Source organism: Cherax quadricarinatus, chromosome 82, assembly GCF_038502225.1.
Source record: "Cherax quadricarinatus isolate ZL_2023a chromosome 82, ASM3850222v1, whole genome shotgun sequence".
Lineage (NCBI taxonomy): Eukaryota > Metazoa > Arthropoda > Malacostraca > Decapoda > Parastacidae > Cherax > Cherax quadricarinatus.
The window spans coordinates 3,368,721-3,393,222 of NC_091373.1; positions in this window are offsets into that span (position 1 = coordinate 3,368,721).

The following is a 24,502-nucleotide window of genomic DNA, read 5'->3' on the forward strand; positions in this document are numbered from 1 at the left end:
AGAGAGAGAGAGGGAGAGTATTGAATAAAATATATGTGATATAAGCTTATATTGATATTTGTTTCAAGTGTGTTGGGCTCCAACATAACAGCCAAGGTGAGCTGCTGCTGCTACCTGCTGAGGTGAGCTGCTGCTGCTACCTGCTGAGGTGAGCTGCTGCTGCTACCTGCTGAGGTGAGCTGCTACTGCTACCTGCTAAGGTGAGCTGCTACTGCTACCTGCTGAGGTGAGCTGCTGCTGCTACCTGCTGAGGTGAGCTGCTACTGCTACCTGCTGAGGTGAGCTGCTACTGCTACCTGCTGAGGTGAGCTGCTGCTGCTACCTGCTGAGGTGAGCTGCTGCTGCTACCTGCTGAGGTGAGCTGCTACTGCTACCTGCTGAGGTGAGCTGCTACTGCTACCTGCTAAGGTGAGCTGCTGCTGCTGCTACCTGCTGAGGTGAGCTGCTACTGCTACCTGCTAAGGTGAGCTGCTGCTGCTACCTGCTGAGGTGAGCTGCTGCTGCTACCTGCTGAGGTGAGCTGCTGCTGCTACCTGCTGAGGTGAGCTGCTACTGCTACCTGCTAAGGTGAGCTGCTACTGCTACCTGCTGAGGTGAGCTGCTGCTGCTACCTGCTGAGGTGAGCTGCTACTGCTACCTGCTGAGGTGAGCTGCTACTGCTACCTGCTAAGGTGAGCTGCTGCTGCTGCTACCTGCTGAGGTGAGCTGCTACTGCTACCTGCTAAGGTGAGCTGCTGCTGCTACCTGCTGAGGTGAGCTGCTGCTGCTACCTGCTGAGGTGAGCTGCTGCTGCTACCTGCTGAGGTGAGCTGCTACTGCTACCTGCTAAGGTGAGCTGCTACTGCTACCTGCTGAGGTGAGCTGCTGCTGCTACCTGCTGAGGTGAGCTGCTGCTGCTACCTGCTGAGGTGAGCTGCTGCTGCTACCTGCTGAGGTGAGCTGCTGCTGCTACCTGCTGAGGTGAGCTGCTGCTGCTACATACTGAGGTGAGCTGCTGCTGCTACCTGCTGAGGTGAGCTGTTGCTGCTACCTGCTGAGGTGAGCTGCTGCTGCTACCTGCTGAGGTGAGCTGCTGCTGCTACCTGCTGAGGTGAACTGCTGCTGCTACCTGCTGAGGTGAGCTGCTCCTGCTACCTGCGGAGGTGAGCTGCTGCTGCTACCTGCTGAGGTGAGCTGCTGCTGCTACCTGCTGAGGTGAGCTGCTGCTGCTACCTGCTGAGGTGAGCTGCTGCTGCTACCTGCTGAGGTGAGCTGCTGCTGCTACCTGCTGAGGTGAGCTGCTGCTGCTACCTGCTGAGGTGAGCTGCTACTGGTACCTGCTGAGGTGAGCTGCTACTGCTACCTGCTGAGGTGAGCTGCTACTGCTACCTGCTGAGGTGAGCTGCTGCTGCTACCTGCTGAGGTGAGCTGCTACTGCTACCTGCTGAGGTGAGCTGCTACTGGTACCTGCTGAGGTGAGCTGCTACTGCTACCTGATGAGGTGAGCTGCTGCTGCTACCTGCTGAGGTGAGCTGCTGCTGCTACCTGCTGAGGTGAGCTGCTGCTGCTACCTGCTGAGGTGAGCTGCTACTGCTACCTGCTGAGGTGAGCTGCTGCTGCTACCTGCTGAGGTGAGCTGCTACTGCTACCTGCTGAGGTGAGCTGCTACTGCTACCTGCTGAGGTGAGCTGCTACTGCTACCTGCTAAGGTGAGCTGCTGCTACCTGCTGAGGTGAACTGCTGCTACCTGCTGAGGTGAGCTGCTGCTACCTGCTGAGGTGAGCTGCAGCTGCTGCTACCTGCTGAGGTGAGCTGCTACTGCTACCTGCTAAGGTGAGCAGCCGCTGCTACCTGCTGAGGTGAGCTGCTGCTGCTACCTGCTGAGGTCAGCTGCTGCTGCTACCTGCTGAGGTCAGCTGCTGCTGCTACCTGCTGAGGTCAGCTGCTGCTGCTACCTGCTGAGGTGAGCTGCTGCTGCTGCTGCTGCTACCTGCTGAGGTGAGCTGCTGCTGCTACCTGCTGAGGTCAGCTGCTGCTGCTACCTGCTGAGGTCAGCTGCTGCTGCTACCTGCTGAGGTGAGCTGCTGCTGCTGCTGCTGCTACCTGCTGAGGTGAGCTGCTGCTGCTACCTGCTGAGGTGAGCTGCTACTGCTACCTGCTGAGGTGAGCTGCTACTGCTACCTGCTGAGGTGAGCTGCTGCTGCTGCTACCTGCTGAGGTGAGCTGCTGCTGCTACCTGCTGAGGTGAGCTGCTACTGCTACCTGCTAAGGTGAGCTGCTGCTACCTGCTTAGGTGAACTGCTGCTACCTGCTGAGGTGAGCTGCTGCTACCTGCTGAGGTGAGCTGCTGCTACCTGCTGAGGTGAGCTGCTACTGCTACGTGCTAAGGTGAGCAGCCGCTGCTACCTGCTGAGGTGAGCTGCTGCTGCTACCTGCTGAGGTGAGGTGCTGCTACCTGCTGAGGTGAGCTGCTACTGCTACCTGCTAAGGTGAGCTGCTGCTACCTGCTGAGGTGAACTGCTGCTACCGGCTGAGGTGAACTGCTGCTACCTGCTGAGGTGAGCTGCTGCTACCTGCTGAGATGAGCAGCTGCTGCTTCCTGCTAAGGTGAGTAGCTGCTGCTACCTGCTGAGGTGAGCAGCTGCTGCTACCTGCTGAGGAGAGCTGCTGCTGCTATCTGCTGAGGTGAGCTGCTGCTGCTACCTGCTGAGGTGAGCTGCTGCTGCTGCTGATACCTGCTGAGGTGAGCTGCTGCTGCTACCTGCTGAGGTGAGCTGCTGCTGCTACCTGGTGAGGTGAGCTGCTACTGCTACCTGCTGAGGTGAGCTGCTACTGCTACCTGCTGAGGTGAGCTGCTACTGCTACCTGCTAAGGTGAGCTGCTGCTACCTGCTGAGGTGAACTGCTGCTACCTGCTGAGGTGAGCTACTGCTACCTGCTGAGGTGAGCTGCAGCTGCTGCTACCTGCTGAGGTGAGCTGCTACTGCTACCTGCTAAGGTGAGCACCCGCTGCTACCTGCTGAGGTGAGCTGCTGCTGCTACCTGCTGAGGTGAGGTGCTGCTACCTGCTGAAGTGAGCTGCTACTGCTACCTGCTAAGGTGAGCTGCTGCTACCTACTGAGGTGAACTGCTGCTACCTGCTGAGGTGAACTGCTGCTACCTGCTGAGGTGAACTGCTGCTACCTGCTGAGATGAGCAGCTGCTGCTACCTGCTAAGGTCAGTAGCGGCTGCTACCTGCTGAGGTGAGCTGCTGCTACCTGCTGAGGTGAACTGCTGCTACCTGCTGAGGTGAACTGCTGCTACCTGCTGAGGTGAGCTGCTGCTACCTGCTGAGATGAGCAGCTGCTGCTACCTGCTAAGGTGAGTAGCTGCTGCTACCTGCTGAGGTGAGCAGCTGCTGCTACCTGCTGAGGTGAGCAGCTGCTGCTACCTGCTGAGGTGAGCTGCTACTGCTGCTGAGGTGAACTGCTGCTACCTGCTGAGGTGAACTGCTGCTACCTGCTCAGGTGAGCTGCTGCTACCTGCTGAGATGAGCAGCTGCTGCTACCTGTTAAGGTGAGTAGCTGCTGCTACCTGCTGAGGTGAGCAGCTGATGCTACCTGCTAAGGTGAGCAGCTGCTGCTACCTGCTGAGGTGAGCTGCTACTGCTTCTACCTGCTGATGTGAACTGGTACTGCTGCTACCTGCAGAGGTCTTCTGCTGCTACCTGCTGAGGTGAGCTGCTGCTGCTGCTACCTGCTGAGGTGAGCCGCTGCTACCCACTGAGGTGAGCTGCTGCTGCTACCTGCTGATGTGAGCTGCTGCTGCTACCTGCTGAGATGAGCTGCTTCTGCTGCTGCTACCTGCTGAGGTGAGCTGCTGCTGCTGCTGCTACTTGCTGAGGTGAGCTGCTGCTGCTGCTACCAGCTGAGATGAGCTGCTGCTGCTACCTGCTGAGGTGAGCTGCTGCTGCTACCTGCTGAGGTGAGCTGCTGCTGCTACCTGCTGAGGTGAGCTGCTGCTGCTACCTGCTGAGGTGAGCTGCTGCTGCTACCTGCTGAGGTGAGCTGCTGCTGCTACCTGCTGAGGTGAGCTGCTGTTGATGCCTGCTGAGGTGAGCTGCTGCTGCTGCTGCTACACTGGGTAAGTAATAACATTCAATTGGAGTAAATTCAGTATAAATTGCCAAGATGAAAAGTAAAAAAAAAAACTCCAAAGGTAAACAAAGGGTGAGACGACCCACTTCTGTAAACGATTTAACAACCTGAACGAATTTGGGTGACTGACCGAAGATACTGGGTCGAGGACGGACCGAAGATACTGGGTCGAGGACGGACCGAAGATACTGGGTCGAGGACGGACCGAAGATACTGGGTCGATGACGGACCGAAGATACTGGGTCGATGACGGACCGAAGATACTGGGTCGAGGACGGACCGAAGATACTGGGTCGAGGACGGACCGAAGATACTGGGTCGAGGACGGACCGAAGATACTGGGTCGAGGACGGACCGAAGATACTGGGTCGAGGACGGACCGAAGATACTGGGTCGAGGACGGACCGAAGATACTCGTGACCTGACAATGTTTCTGGAAGACCCAAACCTCGTCGAAAGATTTATGTCAGATTTGTGGGCTAGTTATATCCCCGCCACGTATTGTGATTTGTATTCTTTAAAATCACGAAGTTAGATTTGTTAAAGCAATGGTATACAGTACAGACAAGTTGATAAATTACACACGTGTTTAACACCTGCGTATCTTTATTTTGTTGACGTTTCGCCAGTCATTGGCTTTATCAACACAGGAAGATAACTGGAAGACTGTAGAAGATGGGATAATCAGTACCTCAGCCTAGGAGCAGGTGTTAGTACCGTAGTCTGGATTGAAACTATGGTACTGAACATGGGCTCCTAGGCTGAGGGACTGATTACCTCAGCTTCTACTATCTTTGTATAGTTCTGCAAGGTTGAGGGACCGATAACTTCACTACAGTCTTCCGTTTATGTTCCTGTATTGCACTGACAAAGCCACTGGCTGGCGAAATGTCTACAAAATAAAGGTTCCCAGGTGATCGTACATAGGCGAGCCTTCAACAACTAAGTCAGGTTTGGGTAATACAAACAGACAGCGAAGAGCAAACTTTTATTATGTCGACTTTTTCAGTCATTTTTTCTCGTGAAGAAGAAGAGTTTCATTGAGTAATGATAAAGTTCTCTTTGAGTAAAATGTTTTCTTAAAATGTGAGGGCAATGTGCCTTCCTCCCCAGCTAGGTTTAGGCAAGTGGAATTAGATGTGGTTGTCCTGTGAGACTGAAAAAACTTACTTTGTGGGAAGAGACGCTAACAGCCTCGTTTACAAGTACCCGACATTTCCCCACACATAATTCCGCTTACACGGAATTATTTTTGTCAAGACTAATGAGAAGTGTGAAGCTGAGACAGACAGATAGACAGCCATCCTCATTATGCCACACACAACAGTTGGGGGGACACAAGCCGCCGACAACTGCCTGCTAAAAACTGTCCACGAATTATATTTGTTGTGACACTACGGGCGGAATGCTTAATAGGGTGTTTGTTGGAGCGTGTGTTTGTGCGAGAGTGATTAGTTGCTGGGTTTGTCAGTGTTTGTTGTCGGCAACCTGCCTTCCTGAGAGTGGTGTCACTGAGTTCGGGCTTAATTTCCCGTAGAGTTTTTGGTGTCGGTGAATTTTTCCGTCGAGATTGTGGGCAAAGTTTGTGTTGGCGTTTGTTTGCGTGTTTATAGTGGGGATGGGAGGAGCGAGGAGGCTTGTATTGTTTGGAGCGTTTGTTATTTATTGTTGGTTAGTTTGTAATTATAAGTATTTTAGGTGTTTGTTGATCAGTTTGTGGTGTTAATGAGAATGTTAGGTGTCTCTTAGTGAGTACGTTGAGTGTTCGCTGGCTAATGTGTGGTGTTTATGAGTAAGTTAAATGCTTGATGGTTAGTTAGGTGCTTGTTAGTTACCTTGTGGTATTTGTATGTTGAAAACCTGTTAGCTAGTTTGTGGTATTAATGAGTTCCTAGGTTCTTGAAGAGTTTGTGGTACATAGTTATCTTTTCTGTTTGTCGGTGAGCTTTTTGTGATGTTTGCTGGTGTGTGTGTGAAACAAGTTTGTGTTTGCTGGTGTGTGTGTGAAACAAGTTTGTGTTTGCTGGTGTGTGTGTGAAACAAGTTTGTGTTTGCTGGTGTGTGTGTGAAACAAGTTTGTGTTTGCTGGTGTGTGTGTGAAACAAGTTTGTGTTTGCTGGTGTGTGTGTGAAACAAGTTTGTGTTTGCTGGTGTGTGTGTGAAACAAGTTTGTGTTTGCTGGTGTGTGTGTGAAACAAGTTTGTGTTTGCTGGTGTGTGTGTGAAACAAGTTTGTGTTTGCTGGTGTGTGTGTGAAACAAGTTTGTGTTGGAAAGTTATGTTATACCCGACGTCTTTGAAGTCATTTATATATATATAAACATTAACTCTACGTCCACAGCAGGACTCGAACCTGCTAACTCTGTATCAGAGTCCACAGTACTATACCACGGAGCTAGACCCGTGGTCTAGCTCCGTGGTAGAGTACTGTGAACTCTGATACAGAGTTAGCAGGTTCGAGTCCTGCTGTGGACGTAGAGACAATGTAAATAATTTCGTCCGTTTGCAAATTGTTAAGCATATATATATATATATATATATATATATATATATATATATATATATATATATATATATATATATATATATATATATATATATACACACACGTACGTACGTTTGCTATAAATTTAGTAGTAAATGTATTTGGCAAATATGTTTTTTATATTTTAACATATTTCTATCCAAAAACTAATAAAAAAAAGTTTATGGATCACAAAGATAAAATAACCATTACCTCATTTCGGACAAACAAATTACCTGAGGCTCGACTTGCTCACTCAACTGACTGCTTTAGCTAATTAGGTTATTAATACAGTTACCTGGTTGATTTAATTAATGTAATTAACTGCCTGATTAAATTACCTCATCATCAACGGCTTTCTAAATATTTAACGTTGATCAGAAACGGCATCACAATTTTCAAAGTACTAATATTTATATAATTAATAAGTTATTAATAAATATCTGTGAGGTTATATACAATATTGATTAAAAAAAAATATGGGATGTATAGAAATGTTTTGAAAAATAAAGGAAGACAATTTATTTTATGGTTAGTGTTTGTATTCAACGTATATCTGTGTATTTTTCCTGCTTGTATATACTAGTGTATACTGAGTGTGTCGCCTCGATATTACTCTACTAGTTTACCTATATCCCTCCATGTCACTGTTATACTTGGTTTCTCCTTGTCACTCTGCACTCAGTGCCACCCAGTCACTCCTTGTCACCCACTGTTATTCAATATATATATATATATATATATATATATATATATATATATATATATATATATATATATATATATATATATATATATATATATATATATATATATATATATATATATGCATATATATAATATATATATATATATATATATATATATGAATATATATAATATATATATATATATATATATATATATATATATATATTAATATATATAATATATATATATATATAATATATATATATATATATATATATATATATATATATATATATATATATATATATATATATATATATATATATATATATATATATAATAATAATAATAATAATAATAATAAAAAATTACATATATGTAATACATATAATATAATACACCAATCTGCATCTCTACACACGTATCTGCACGTCTACTGTAACCCTTTCTGTCCCCTTACACATAAATACATATATATACTCCCCTACACATAAATACACTTTTCTATTCACCTACACGTAATAACTCCACCTATTCGCAACCTTGAACAAGAGCTGTTTGATCCCGTCCACACTTGTGTGCCTTGGCACGTTCAAAACACCTGCAGACAATTATCAAACATACCTGTCTTCACTAACTGCGTGTATCTCTCTGGAGCTGTTACACACACACGTGCTCTACACCCGTTAAGCGCACCTGTCCACACTCGTTATGCACACGTGTATCAAACACACTCACACAACACAATTTGCCGGCTCTCCTCGCTTCCAACAGGCGCGTACACACACACACACACACACACACACACACACACACACACACACACACACACACACACACACACACACACACACACACACACACACACACACACACACATACACACACATACCTCGAACTCTGGAAGAGATGAGTTGCATCCCAGATTTTAATCCTGCCTGACAGTGACCAGTCTCTCTCTCTCTCTCTCTCTCTCTCTCTCTCTCCTCATCTCCCCAAACAACATCTCAGTTCTCCCCCTCCCAATAATATGGAAACATCTCCCTAGTTTGGCAGCTCCTGCCCTACTCCCCAGAATAACAACAGCGTGTTCTCCCCAAACTTCTCTGACAGCAGCAGCAGCAGCAGCAGCAGCATCCTCGCCTCAGCATCTTGTATCCATGACATTAACCAACCCGTCCTCACAACAAGCGTGACGTGAGTGTTTATTGTAACGCTGCCTGGGTTCGCCCAGAGTTCACGCTGCCAGACGTGATCAGCATTTTTTTTATTTAATTTCTTTGTGATCAATTATATCTTTTTACATATTTGTGTAACATGCCATAACGTAACCTAATGTTATCTAATTTAACCAAACCTGTCCTATCCGAATCTCTCTCTCTCTCTCTCTCTCTCTCTCTCTCTCTCTCTCTAGCTAATGGTCTAAGTCGGACAGAAACGTCGTCATATGTTTCAGTCTTCTAAATGAAGTTTATTTGTATTTGTACGAATCTTACGTTACTTAACCTAATCTTACTTAGTCTTACCTACCTTCGTGTAAAGTTACCTTGCCTAACTGATAATAAAATAAAAAATATATCTGCTTCTGGAACATTCAGAAATTGACGTTTGGAATCGTGCCAAAAAACCGAGTATCACGAGGATGGGTTGGTACATAACACCACAAGGATGGGTTGGTACATAACTACATAATACCACAAGGATGGGTTGGTACATAACACCACAAAGATGGGTTGCTACATAACACCACAAGGATGGGTTGGTACATAACACCACAAGGATGGGTTGCTACATAACACCACAAGGATGGGTTGGTACATAACACCACAAGGATGGGTTGCTACATAACACCACAAGGATGGGTTGGTACATAACACCACAAGGATGGGTTGCTAGGTAACACCACAAAGATGGGTTGGTACATAACACCACAAGGATGGGTTGCTACATAACACCACAAGGATGGGTTGGTACATAACACCACAAGGATGGGTTGGTACATAACACCACAAGGATGGGTTGCTACATAACACCACAAGGATGGGTTGCTACATAACACCACAAGGATGGGTTGCTACATAACACCGCAAGGATGGGTTGCTACATAACACCACAAGGATGGGTTGGTACATAACACCACAAGGATGGGTTGGTACATAACACCACAAGGATGGGTTGGTACATAACACCACAAGGATGGGTTGGTACATAACACCACAAGGATGGGTTGGTACATAACACCACAAGGATGGGTTGCTACATAACACCACAAGGATGGGTTGCTACATAACACCACAAGGATGGGTTGCTACATAACACCACAAGGATGGGTTGCTACATAACACCACAAGGATGGGTTGGTACATAACACCACAAGGATGGGTTGGTACATAACACCACAAGGATAGGTTGGTACATAACACCACAAGGATGGGTTGGTACATAACACCACAAGGATGGGTTGGTACATAACACCACAAGGATGGGTTGCTACATAACACCACAAGGATGGGTTGCTACATAACACCACAAGGATGGGTTGGTACATAACACCACAAGGATGGGTTGGTACATAACACCACAAGGATAGGTTGGTACATAACACCACAAGGATGGGTTGGTACATAACACCACAAGGATGGGTTGGTACATAACACCACAAGGATGGGTTGCTACATAACACCACAAGGATGGGTTGCTACATAACATCACGAGGATAGGTTGCAATGTTCCACAAGGCACAGTACTCGCCCCCATCTTATTCCTTATCCTCATATCAGACATAAACAGAGATATACACCACAGCACCGTATCATCCTTTGCGGACGATACTAGGATCTGCATGAGGCTGTCATCTGCTGAGGACGCGGTTAACCTCCAAGAAGATATAAACAAAGTTTTCCAGTGGGCAACGGTAAACAATATGATGTTCAATGAGGACAAATTCCAACTACTCCGTTATGGAAAACTGGAGGAGATAATAACTAGAACAGAGTATACTACTGACTCCGGCCATACAATAAAGCGGAAAAATAATGTAAGGGACCTGGGAGTAGTAATGTCTGAGGATCTCACTTTCAAGGATCACAACAGTGCCACGATCGCACGTGCAAAGAAAATGATAGGATGGATAATGAGAACTTTCAAAACGACAGATGCCAAGCCAATGATGATCCTTTTCAAATCACTTGTTCTCTCTAGGCTGGAATACTGCTGTACATTAACATCTCTATTCAAAGCAGGTGAAATCGCAGATCTAGAGAGTGTACAGAGATCCTTTACTGCACGTATAAGTTCTGTCAAGCACCTTAACTACTGGGAACGCTTGGAAGTACTTGACTTGTACTCGTTGGAACGCAGGAGGGAGAGATATATCATAATCTACACTTGGAAAATCTTGGAAGTAAAAGACTGGGCAGGCGATGCAAAATGCCCCCAATAAAAAGTAGGGGCGCCATTGGTACACTAAGGGAAAACACCATAAGTGTCCAGGGCCCAAAACTGTTCAACAGCCTCCCATCAAGCATTAGGGGAATTGCCAATAAACCCCTGGCTGCCTTCAAGAGAGAGCTGGACAGATACCTAAAGTCAGTGCCGGATCAGCCGGGCTGTGGCTCGTACGTTGGACTGCGTGCGGCCAGCAGTAACAGCCTAGTTGATCAGGCCCTGATCCATCGGGAGGCCTGGTCATGGACCGGGCCGCGGGGGCGTTGATCCCTGGAATAACCTCCAGGTAACCTCCAGGTAACACCACGAGGATAGGTTGCTACATAACACCTGAGCTCTGGTCTTCACGTTGGCGCTAACAACCAAACCTACCTTCACTCCTGTCATTATTCCTTCACTCTTCTGGCATTATACCCTCATTCCCTTGTTATTATACCTTCACTCCCCGGTCATGATACCCTCATGTCCCTCCGTCATCAAACCCTCAGTCCCCTCTGTCATAATACCCTCACTTCCCTGTCACTAGTGGCACCTTGCCTCCGCCTTCCCCTTCTGAACCACAGCTTCACCTTGATAACAACCTGCCTCCCCAACTTTTCCCCTCAGACGGTCATTCTCACGTAATAGTAACTTCAGCTCTGCTGCAATGAAACCTCTTCAGCTCTTACAGCTGCTGAACCCACAGTGGAATGGTTCACGAAATCTTCATCGCCCGACTGAAGCCTTCCAGTTCAAGATAGATTTTATTACCTCTTGCATGCAGCTCATCCTGTGTGATGGAACCTGACAGAGGGAACAACTAGTTTTTATTCTCACTATGCAACTCATGCAGAATAGAGTAGCCCTTTATTAACGGTGTACAATATCGACAGGTTGATAAATAAGACAAACGCACAACACTTTGGTATCTTTTTTACCGATGAAGATACTCAAGTGTTGTGTACATGTGTCTTAATTATCAGCAGGGTAGCAGCATACCGCGCGTGTTCCCACAGTGTAACTATAAAGGTACAAGTACAGGTAGGGTCGCCAGGATGGGTCCTGGCTCGGGTCTTCTCCAACAGGATAGCCTCACACTGCCGATGTTCCTATAATATCCCTATCATACGCAAAAGGTTAGCAGCATATTGATGATATGCCCAATTCTGTTAAAAAAAGTGAAAGTGTATCACTATAGTTTAACTGGTGCACAACAACCTATCTCCCCAACTTTGTCCATCAGCTGCCCTTTTAACTCCTCACCCAGGCAGCCCTTCTTCCCTCCTGGCTCAGTATCCAAGACTCGAGGGATAACAGAAGAAGGGGAGGTAAGTCTCCCCATTACCACTCCCATGCACGTCTTATTAACATAAGCTATTTTTCTCACTCTCCTCTTCCCCCCTCCTCCTGTTCCCTGTCCTCTCCCCATCAGGTGAACAGTGCCAACTAGTGTATTTACTGGCGTTATATTCCCACTCATAATTCCCACTCTAGTGTGACATCTAAGTGTATAATCTTGACTTTTACGAAGCGCCAGGGAGTGGTATATTTAACGTGCAGTTTCCCTGGTGTCAACCTGAAATTAGATGTGTTAGGGCTCTCCCCTAGTGCTTTAGGTAAATAATGGTAGGATGTAGACACACACACACACACACACACACCAGGGCAGGGAGGGGTGGGTATGGCAGGTTTTGTGAGGATAAACAGAGGTAATTCTAACGCAATTTGGGAGGGGAGATACTTTAGTTGATAATGATGGCTTGCCTTCCGTTTTCTTTAATATTTTCGTTACCTATATTATTATTGTTATTATTATTATTAATAACAGTGGTAGTATTAATGTAGTAGCAGTTGTAATAATAGTACTAACATTAGCAGTAGCACTAATATTAACAGAAGTAATAACAGAAGTAGTACTAATAGTAACAGAAGTAACAGGAGTAATAGTAATAGAAGCAGTAATAGTAGTAGTTGTAGTAATAACAGTATCACTTATTACTAACCTATGTCTCTTTCTTAAGTTAACCACGTTGATAAGCAGACTTACACACGGTGTGTAACGTCACCACAACGTCTCTTCCCACAATATAACTACCATGTAGACCATGACAGCAGCACACTGTGGGAGTGCCACACTATGCGTAATACAAGCTCCATACTTTACCTGCTGGTGGATTTGGGGACCCTCGCCCCTGCGACCCCGTCTCAGACCAGGCCTCCTGACTAACGGTCTGACCAGCCAGGGTGTTGGTGCAAGTAATGCACGACAACGTAGTCAGTATAATTTTCAATAATTCTATACATTTTCCGTGAAATTGCTATACTTATGCTCTATATTATTATTATACTACTCAAAATAATTACCATTATTACAATAAAAATTATTAATTAGAAAGCGCTACGGGGGTTACAGAGCTCCTGGAAAAGAGGACATAATTAGTTGTAAGGAGAGGGTGACTTCAATTCCCTGGATCAAGAGCCCTTCATCGGTATCAAGGAACTCTTCCTAGAAGGGTTATGTTCTTATAAATACTATACATCTTTTTCAGTGAATGCTGAAGTATACACTGTTTCCTGCATGTATGATCAGCGGTATACAGTGTTCATACATCCACACCATCTGCAGCAACCACACGAGGCACACGTCATCCACACCATCTGCAGCACCCACACGAGGCACACGTCATCCACACCATCTGCAGCACCCACACGAGGCACACGTCATCCACACCATCTGCAGCACCCACACGAGGCACATGTCATCCACACCATCTGCAGCACCCACACGAGGCACACGTCATCCACACCATCTGCAGCACCCACACGAGGCACATGTCATCCACACCATCTGCAGCACCCACACGAGGTACACGTCATCCACACCATCTGCAGCACCCACACGAGGCATACGCCATCCACACCATCTGCAGCACCCACACGAGGCACACGTCATCCACACCATCTGCAGCACCCACACGAGGCACACGTCATCCACACCATCTGCAGCACCCACACGAGGCACACGTCATACATCCACACCACCTATAACACCATGTCCAACACCACCTCCATGCCGCCAATAAAAAGTAGGGGCGCCATTGGTACACTAAGAGAAAACACCATAGTGTCCGGGGCCCAAAACTGTTCAACAGCCTCCCATCAAGCATTAGGGGAATTGCCAATAAACCCCTGGCTGCCTTCAAGAGAGAACTGGACAGATACCTAAAGTCAGTGCCGGATCAGCCGGGCTGTGGCTCGTACGTTGGACTGCGTGCGGCCAGCAGTAACAGCCTAGTTGATCAGGCCCTGATCCATCGGGAGGCCTGGTCATGGACCGGGCCGCGGGGGCGTTGATCCCCGGAATAACCTCCAGGTAACCTCCAGGTATCCCACACCATGTTCACTCCAACACCACCTCCATCACCCACACCATGTTCACTCCAACACCACCTCCATCACCCACACCATGTTCACTCCAACACCACCTCCATCACCCACACCATGTTCACTCCAACACCACCTCCATCACCCACACCATGTTCACTCCAACACCACCTCCATCACCCACACCATGTTCACTCCAACACCATCTCCATCACTCACACCATGTTCACTCCAACACCACCTCCATCACCCACACCATGTTCACTCCAACACCACCTCCATCACCCACACCATGTTCACTCCAACACCACCTCCATCACTCACACCATGTTCACTCCAACACCACCTCCATCACTCACACCATGTTCACTCCAACACCACCTCCATCACTCACACCATGTTCACTCCAACACCTATACCATGCCCACTCGAACACCACAACCATCACCACCACAAACATTGTGGCGTTTGCCGAGTATATTACATTTCATACTGCGTTCTTCACACAACCATCCAGCATACCCTACCGACCACTGAACTGGCAGTTCAGAGCGCAGCAGTTCTGGGACCCCAGTGTTGTCCAGGTCAAATCCACCAATCACCTGGAAGCCCGCTACTTCAGTCACGGTGACGTCACTTCAACTTACTTGGCTGGGTGCGGCAGACTTCCACTGACACTGATCGTGACCACTACTGCTCCGAGTGGCTCTGATTCGTAAGATTTCTATCTCGCTTCTCTCATCATTAATAATGTACATAGTGTATGTGTTGGTAAAGGCATACATGGATAAAGAAATCTACCCTTGCTTGTTTGCCTTGCCTTTGCTATGCCCTGCTGAGTACTTTGTTGACTGATTTAGTTACGAACAGGTGCTTAAGCCATTAGACTACCTTGTCGGTTTAGCTCTTTATAATTATAATTATAATGAACTACCACCTGTGTTCGTAATAAACATCACCACAGCTATCACCACAAACACCGCCGTCACCACCACAGCTATCATCACAAACACCGCCATCACCACCACAGCTATCACCACAAACACCGCCATCACCACCACAGCTATCACCACAAACACCGCCGTCACCACCACAGCTATCATCACAAACACCGCCATCACTACCACAGCTATCACCACAAACACCGCTGTCATCACTACCACAGGTATCACAAACACCGCTATCACCACCACAGCTATCGCCACAAACACCGCTGTCATCACAGCTATCGCCACAAACACCGCTGTCATCTCCACAGCTATCACCACAAACACCGCTGTCATCACAGCTATCACCACAAACACCGCCGTCACCACCACAGCTATCATCACAAACACCGCCATCACCACCACAGCTATCACAAACACCGCCATCACCACCACAGCTATCACCACAAACACCGCCATCACCACCACAGCTATCATCACAAACACCGCCATCACTACCACAGCTATCACCACAAACACCGCTGTCATCACTACCACAGGTATCACAAACACCGCTATCACCACCACAGCTATCGCCACAAACACCGCTGTCATCACAGCTATCGCCACAAACACCGCTGTCATCACAGCTATCACCACAAACACCGCTGTCATCACAGCTATCACCACAAACACCGCTGTCATCATCACAGCTATCACCACAAACACCGCTGTCATCACCACAGCTATCACCACAAACACCGCTGTCATCACAGCTATCACCACAAACACTGCCATCACCACCACAGCTATCACCACAAACGCCGCCATCCCCACCACAGCTATCACCACAAACGCTGTATAGCCCTTGTGGCTTAGCGCTTCTTTTTGATTATAATAATAATATCACCACAAACGCCGCCATCACAGCTATCACCACAAACACCGCTGTCACCACCACTGCTATCACCACAAACACCGCCATCACCACCACAGCTATCACTACAAACACCATCACCACAGTTATCACCACAAACACCGCCATCACCACCACAGCTATCACTACAAACACCATCACCACAGTTATCACCACAAACACCGCTGTCATCACTACCACAGCTATCACAAACACAGCTGTCACCACAGCTATCACCACAAACATCACCACCACAGCTATCACCACAAACATCACCACCACAGCTATCACCACAAACATCACCACAGCTATCACCACAAACACCGCCATCACCATCACAGCTATCACCACAAACACCACCACCACCACAGCTATCACCACAAACACCACCACCACCACAGCTAACACCACCACCACCACAGCTATCACCACAAACACCACCACCACCACAGCTATCACCACAAACACCACCACCACAGCTATCACCACAAACACCATCACCACCACAGCTATCACCACAAACCCTCACAACGAAACTAATACTAACAACATTCATATCCTCAGTAACTACAACAGCTACACTAACTACACCTAAGGATAACAATCACTGCCTCCACAAAGTAAACAAAATTACGCTCGCGGCTGAAATTCTTTAAAAACTTAGATTACAAAAATATTTTACAGAAATTATGAAAGAGTTCAAACTATTTTGGCTGGAATTACAAGCTGCTTTTTTACCATTAACAGTTTAGAAGCCAGGAAATTTTAATTCTAAATCGAAAAATACCATATTTTTTCTTTTTTATCCTCTCCCTCTCTCCCGCTAAATAAGAGAGAGAGAGAGAGAGAGAGAGAGAGAGAGAGAGAATGAATCACTCCTGGCCCCTTTATGGAATACTTGACGATATCCTCATTGCCCTACCGAAGTCTCCCAGCTCAGGCTGATACATTTCAACAATATGTATGCAACCTATACCCAAACAAAGTTACCTTCAGGTAGATGATTAGGTAAGTAGGTAGACATTTTTGTTTCAATTACATAACTCTTATATAGATTTACTAAAAGGAATTAGATCCCAATGACTAGAATGAAGCCAGAGACACATGGACACATGTGGCCGAACAAGCCAAGATAACGTTATGATCTTAAACCTTTCTTCAAGTATGACTTAGAGCAGAACTTTGCACCAATAAAGGCTTGTTCTACTATGAACATTCTTCATTCACATTCCAGCCTCAATGTCAGTACATCACTCTGGCTAAGAACGTCAAATGCGTGACTGTGTCACTGATATGAAGCCATGATTATTTGACCGTCCGCTCGGTAGGTACCAGTTATCCAGTCCCGAGTCAAAAGTATTAGTAGCCTTTATGTATTATTGCATTTACTGGCTTATGGTGTGTTATGAATAATTAAGCTGTTATAATAATTTATACTATAATGATTCATAGCATACTATAATGATTCATATCATACTATAATGATTCATAGCATACTATAATGATTCATAACATATCTTAATGATTCATAGCATAATATAATGATTCATAGCATACTATAATGATTCATAGCATACTATAATGATTCATAACATACCTTAATGATTCATAGCATAATATAATGATTCATAGCATACCTTAATGATTCATAACATACCTTAATGATTCATAACATATTTTAATGATTCATAACATACCTTAATGATTCATAACATACCTTAATGATTCATAACACACCTTAAAGATTCGTAACACACCTTAATGATTCATAACATATTTTAATGATTCATAACATATTTTAATGATTCATAACATATTTTAATGATTCATAACATACCTTAATGATTCATAACATATTTTAATGATTCATAACATACCTTAATGATTCATAACATATTTTAATGATTCATAACACACCTTAATGATTCATAACATATTTTAATGATTCATAACATACCTTAATGATTCATAGCATAATATAATGATTCATAGCATAATATAATGATTCATAGCATACCTTAATGATTCATAGCATACCTTAATGATTCATAACACACCTTAATGATTCATAGCATACCTTAATGATTCATAACACACCTTAATGATTCATAACATATTTTAATGATTCATAACATACCTTAATGATTCATAGCATAATATAATGATTCATAACATACCTTAATGATTCATAACACACCTTAATGATTCATAACATATTTTAATGATTCATAACATACCTTAATGATTCATAACATACCTTAATGATTCATAACACACCTTAATGATTCATAGCATACCTTAATGATTCATAACACACCTTAATGATTCATAACATATTTTAATGATTCATAACATACCTTAATGATTCATAGCATAATATAATGATTCATAGCATAATATAATGATTCATAGCATACCTTAATGATTCATAGCATACCTTAATGATTCATAGCATACCTTAATGATTCATAACACACCTTAATGATTCATAGCATACCTTAATGATTCATAACACACCTTAATGATTCATAGCATACCTTAATGATTCATAACACACCTTAATGATTCATAGCATACCTTAATGATTCATAACACACCTTAAAGATTCGTAACACACCTTAATGATTCATAACATATTTTAATGATTCATAGCATACCTTAATGATTCATAACACACCTTAATGATTCATAGCATACCTTAATGATTCATAACACACCTTAATGATTCATAACATATTTTAATGATTCATAACATACCTTAATGATTCATAGCATAATATAATGATTCATAACATACCTTAATGATTCATAACACACCTTAATGATTCATAACATATTTTAATGATTCATAACATACCTTAATGATTCATAGCATAATATAATGATTCATAACACACCTTAATGATTCATAACACACCTTAATGATTCATAACACACCTTAATGATTCATAACACACCTTAATGATTCATAACATACCTTAATGATTCATAACACACCTTAATGATTCATAACACACCTTAATGATTCATAACATACCTTAATGATTCATAACACACCTTAATGATTCATAACATACCTTAATGATTCATAACACACCTTAATGATTCATAACACACCTTAATGATTCATAACATACCTTAATGATTCATAACATACCTTAATGATTCATAACACACCTTAATGATTCATAACACACCTTAATGATTCATAACATACCTTAAAGATTCATAACACACCTTAATGATTCATAACACACCTTAATGATTCATAACACACCTTAATGATTCATAACACACCTTAATGATTCATAACACACCTTAATGATTCATAACATACCTTAATGATTCATAACACACCTTAATGATTCATAACACACCTTAATGATTCATAACATACTTTAATGATTCATAACATACCTTGACGATTTATAACGTACCATAATGATTTATGGTATAAATAATTACGGTATGTTAAAGATGCTTGTCCCCTCAAGGAAGGTTCCTTGATGTTGGTGAGGGGCTCTTGATTTAGGAAATTGGATCTGTGCTCCAGTTCCCCGAATTAAGCCTGAATGCCTTCCACATCCCCCCCCCAGGCGCTGTATAATCCTCCGGGTTTAGCGCTTCCCCTTGATTATAATAATAATAAAGATGCTTGTATTTCGTATACAGATGACATGACCTAAATAACATGTATAGATAAATTTGCTTATAATTGTATGTAAGAAATACAAATTTGCTTTTGGACGAGATATTAAAAATACCAGAACCTGCTATCTGAGGCATCACTCGAGATATGATAAATAGGGGTTTTGATGGCGTGTATCTGACAGTGTGTGTGTGTACTCACCTAATTGTGGTTGCAGGGGTCGAGACTTAGCTCCTGGCCCCGTGTGTGTGTGTGTGTGTGTGTTTGTGTGCGCGCGTCTGTCTGTCTGTCTGTCTGTCCCTGTACGTATTGTAACTCAAGCGTCAATGGTGTTTCAATTTGGTAAACTAACTCAGAATTCCTTAAGATCAAGGTGATGGTGCATCTTGGACACTGCTTCTGCCATCAATGAAACAGTTATTTATTTATTATTATTATTATTATTATTATTATTATGCGAAAGGATTAAACCTGTAAGTCATACAAGGTATGGGGAACGGGAGGCAATTACTTTCCATCCAATGAAGGCAAGGGTAGCTCTAATTACTTGGATCAAGAATCCTTCACCAGAATCAAGAAATCCCTCTCTTGAAATTGCATGACCCTTTAGAGTTTGGGCTTAGTTTTGATTATAATAATGCTCTCCCTTTTGAAGAGCCATCTTGAAACAGATTGCGGTGGTCCGCTTCCCAAGATTGCGGTGGTCCGCTTCCCAAGATTGCGGTGGTCCGCTTCCCAAGATTGCGGTGGTCCGCTTCCCAACATTGCGGTGGTTCGCTTCCCAACATTGCAGTGGTCCGCTTCCCAACATTGCAGTGGTCCGCTTCCTAAGATTGCAGTGGTCCGCTTCCCAACATTACGGTGGTCCGCTTCCCAACATTACGGTGGTCCGCTTCCCAACATTACGGTGGTCCGCTTCCCAACATTGATGTGGTTCACTTCCCAAGGTTGCAGGGGTCCGCCTCCCAACATTGTGGTGGTCCGCTTCCCAACATTGTGGTGGTCCGCTTCCCAACATTGTGGTGGTCCGCTTCCCAAGATTGCAGTGGTCCGCTTCCCAAGATTGCGGTGGTCCGCTTCCCAAGATTGCGGTGGTCCGCTTCCCAAGATTGCGGTGGTCCGCTTCCCAAGATTGCGGTGGTCCGCTTCCCAAGATTGCGGTGGTCCGCTTCCCAAGATTGCGGTGGTCCGCTTCCCAACATTGCGGTGGTCCGCTTCCCAAGATTGCGGTGGTCCGCTTCCCAACATTGCGGTGGTCCGCTTCCCAACATTGCGGTGGTCCGCTTCCCAACATTGCGGTGGTCTGCTTCCCAAGGTTGCAGAGGTCGACCTCCAAGATTGCAGAGGCCCGTCTCCAAGATTGCAAGGGTCCGCCTCGAAAACTGCGGGGGAAGGGGGCTCCAGAGGGTCCTCAGTGTGTTCCAAGAGGGTCCCCAGACTAAGAACTTATCCTACCTCAGCTCATTTCGAAGTCTAGTGGTAAAGTCCACCACTATCCTTACAACAGCACCCACAATACGCGGTAACACCCTGGTGCCTATTTACTGCTAGCTAGGTGAACAGGAACAGCAGTTGAAAGGTAACATACACAACATCTACACCCGCCCCAGGATCGAACTCGGATCCCTCAACTGTGACCCGATAGCCCTAAGAACCACCCCTGATAATTACACTTTCAGGGTCCCCTGAGAAAGGGCAGGGAACCCCGGGAGTCACTTGAGACAGAGCAGGGAATCCAGGGGGACACAACTGTAGTGTGGTGCATTTATTGTTAGTGCTACAGAAGGAGGTTGAAGGATGTAACATCGTGAAATCTTTATAGTAATGTCAGTTTGTCGCAGTAAGAGATGAAGGGAATGGAAAGAGAGGGAGGGGGCGAGGGGCACCGTTGTGGAAAAGTGGGGTGAAGGCCACCTGGGATTAATGTGTAATGTAAAGGAATAGCGAAAGGGCACAAACGAACCAACGTGGAGACAATAAAACACCAGTTAAAATGAGAACTATACAACTGGGCCTCAGCCTGAGGTCCTCTTCACCAATCTACTGAAGGCTTCAGTGTCAGGCCGAAATACATATTTTTTATTTTCTCCATGTGTTCTTTTGTACTGCTGTCTACTATTAAGCACATTTGTCTGGGTAAGAGGGAGATGAAGTGGAATAACAAGAGAAACGGAAGAGGTGTATTAAGGGTAACTGGAGGTTCATTTAAGGTAACTGGAGGTTCATTTAGGGTAACTGCAGGTTTATTAAGGGTAACTGGAGGTGCAGTAAGGGTCACTGGAGGTTCATTAAGAGTAACTGCAGGTGCATTAACGGTGACTTGAGTTATATTAAGGGGCAAATTGAGGGCGCATTAATATGAATAGCAAGTATTAAGGAGACACCTGTAATGACGCCACAAATGAAGGAAGGACGATTGTTCTTCATGCCCTCCCTCCCAGCTCTATCCTTCCTTCATCTCCCTACCTCTGTACCCTTCTCCCTTCCCTCCCAAGCCTCCCCACCCATTCACTTCCTTCTCTCCCCAGTCCATCAGGGAAGAGGCGTGGCCCGTTTAGCATACATATTGGACTAGGGGCCCCCTCATCTCTCCCCGACCACCCACCCAATCACCCTCCCCTCTTTTCCTCTCCTCTCCACCTGTCCCCTCTTCCCTCCTCTCTCCCTTCTACACCTGTCCCATTTAATCCTCTCCCCCTTTCTCACCTGTCTCCTTCGATTCCCCTCCCTCGTTTGTCTCTTTCCTCTTCCCTGCTCGCCCATCCCTCGCCTGTTCCGCCACATTCTCCCTTCAAGGGGTGACTTGATTGCGGTGAAGGCTCTTGATCCAAGGAACTGAAGCTGCCCTCTTCCTTGGTTTAACTTCATTACTTCTATTTCCAAGGCACTGTATAATCCCCGGGTACCTGCCAGGTGAAGTGGCCCCGGGTACCTGCCAGGTGAAGTGCCCCGGTCACCTGCCAGGTAGGGTGTCCCCGGACACCTGCCAGGTAAGGAGGCCCCGGACACCTGCCAGGTGAAATGGCCCCGGACACCTGCCAGGTGAAATGGCCCCGGACACCTGCCAGGTAAGGAGGCCCCGGACACCTGCCAGGTAAGATGGCCCCGAACACCTACCAGGATAAACCAGTGTTTTATTTATGTATAACTTCTGGGTCTTGCTTATACTTCCTCAGTTTTTTGAGGTTTAGCTAAGTGGAGCGAGAAAGCAAGTGTCAGGTGGTTGGAATTTAGGTGGACAGTGAATGAGCAGTACCCAGGTGTCAGGTGGTTGACATTTAGGTGGTCTGTTTACTCAGTTCTCTCCTACATAAGGTGGTCCGTAGATTATCAGCGCCTGCACACAGTGTGTATATACACCCAGAGGTGTATGTCTCAGTTTATATACACTGAGGTTAATTTTTATTTTAGTAATTAAAAGTATTCTTTTTGGTTGGTGGTGACGCGGTTACATGCAGCCTTATTGACCCTTTGAGTAGCCGACAGCCTTTTAGTCTCGTCAGGCAGACAAGCAGCGCCACTTTTCAAACAGGTGAGAAATAGTGTTTGCACTCTGAAGGATGGGCGAGGATGTTAGTCCTGGAGGTGGGACATACAGTACCTGCACTCTGAAGGATGGGTGAGGATGTTAGTCCTGGAGGTGGGACATACAGTACATGCACTCTGAAGGATGGGTGAGGATATTAGTCCTGGAGGTGGGACATACAGTACCTGCACTCTGAAGGATGGGTGAGGATATTAGTCCTGGAGGTGGGACATACAGTACCTGCACTCTGAAGGATGGGTGAGGATATTAGTCCTGGAGGTGGGACATACAGTACCTGCACTCTGAAGGATGGGTGAGGATATTAGTCCTGGAGGTGGGACATACAGTACCTGCACTCTGAAGGATGGGTGAGGATATTAGTCCTGGAGGTGGGACATACAGTACCTGCACTCTGAAGGATGGGTGAGGATGTTACGGTCGGAGAGGTGGGAGGTAGTGCCTGCACTCATACGGTGTATCAGAAGCGATTTAACCAACGTAATCTGGAGCCGTATATACACAATAAAAGTAATTAAAATAAAGCTTATTACTTTATGTTCATGGAAAGTGCTAAATCCGCAGCAACCATCGCCTGGGTAATAGGAGATAATTCCCTCGTGGGTTTAGCGCTTAGTTTTTATTGTAATAATCATAACAGGAGGTAATCAGGTTCAAGTCGAAATCCGGACGGGGTAGCTCCGATTCTTCGGATCAAGAGCCCTTCGCCAGCATGAAAGCATCACCTTCTTGGTGGCCCGGTGGTCTGGTGGCTAAAGCTCCCGCTTCACACACGGAGGGCCCGGGTTCGATTCCCGGCGGGTGGAAACATTTGACACGTTTCCTTACACCTGTTGTCCTGTTCACCTAGCAGCAAATAGGTACCTGGGTGTTAGTCGACTGGTGTGGGTCGCATCCTGGGGGACAAGATTAAGGACCCCAATGGAAATAAGTTAGACAGTCCTCGATGACGCACTGACTTTCTTGGGTTATCCTGGGTGGCTAACCCTCCGGGGTTAAAAATCCGAACGAAATCTTATCTTATCTTATCTTGAGCTCGATAAGCTTCATTCAGGTTCCCTATATATAGTTTTACAGTTTTTGTTCAGTTAAACAACGATTTTAAATACACAACTCTTATAGGCCTACACTGGTCGTTTATTATAGAAATTTAGCCCAATGTGATGTCTGCCGAGTATAATACATTATATTCGACGTTCGTCACACATCAATTCGGCATGCCCTCTGCACCACTGAACTGGTAATTCAGAGTGTAGCAGTTTTGGGACTCACTGCTGCGTGTCTTGTCCAGTTCAATCTGCCAGTCACCTGGAAGTCCGCTACTTCAGT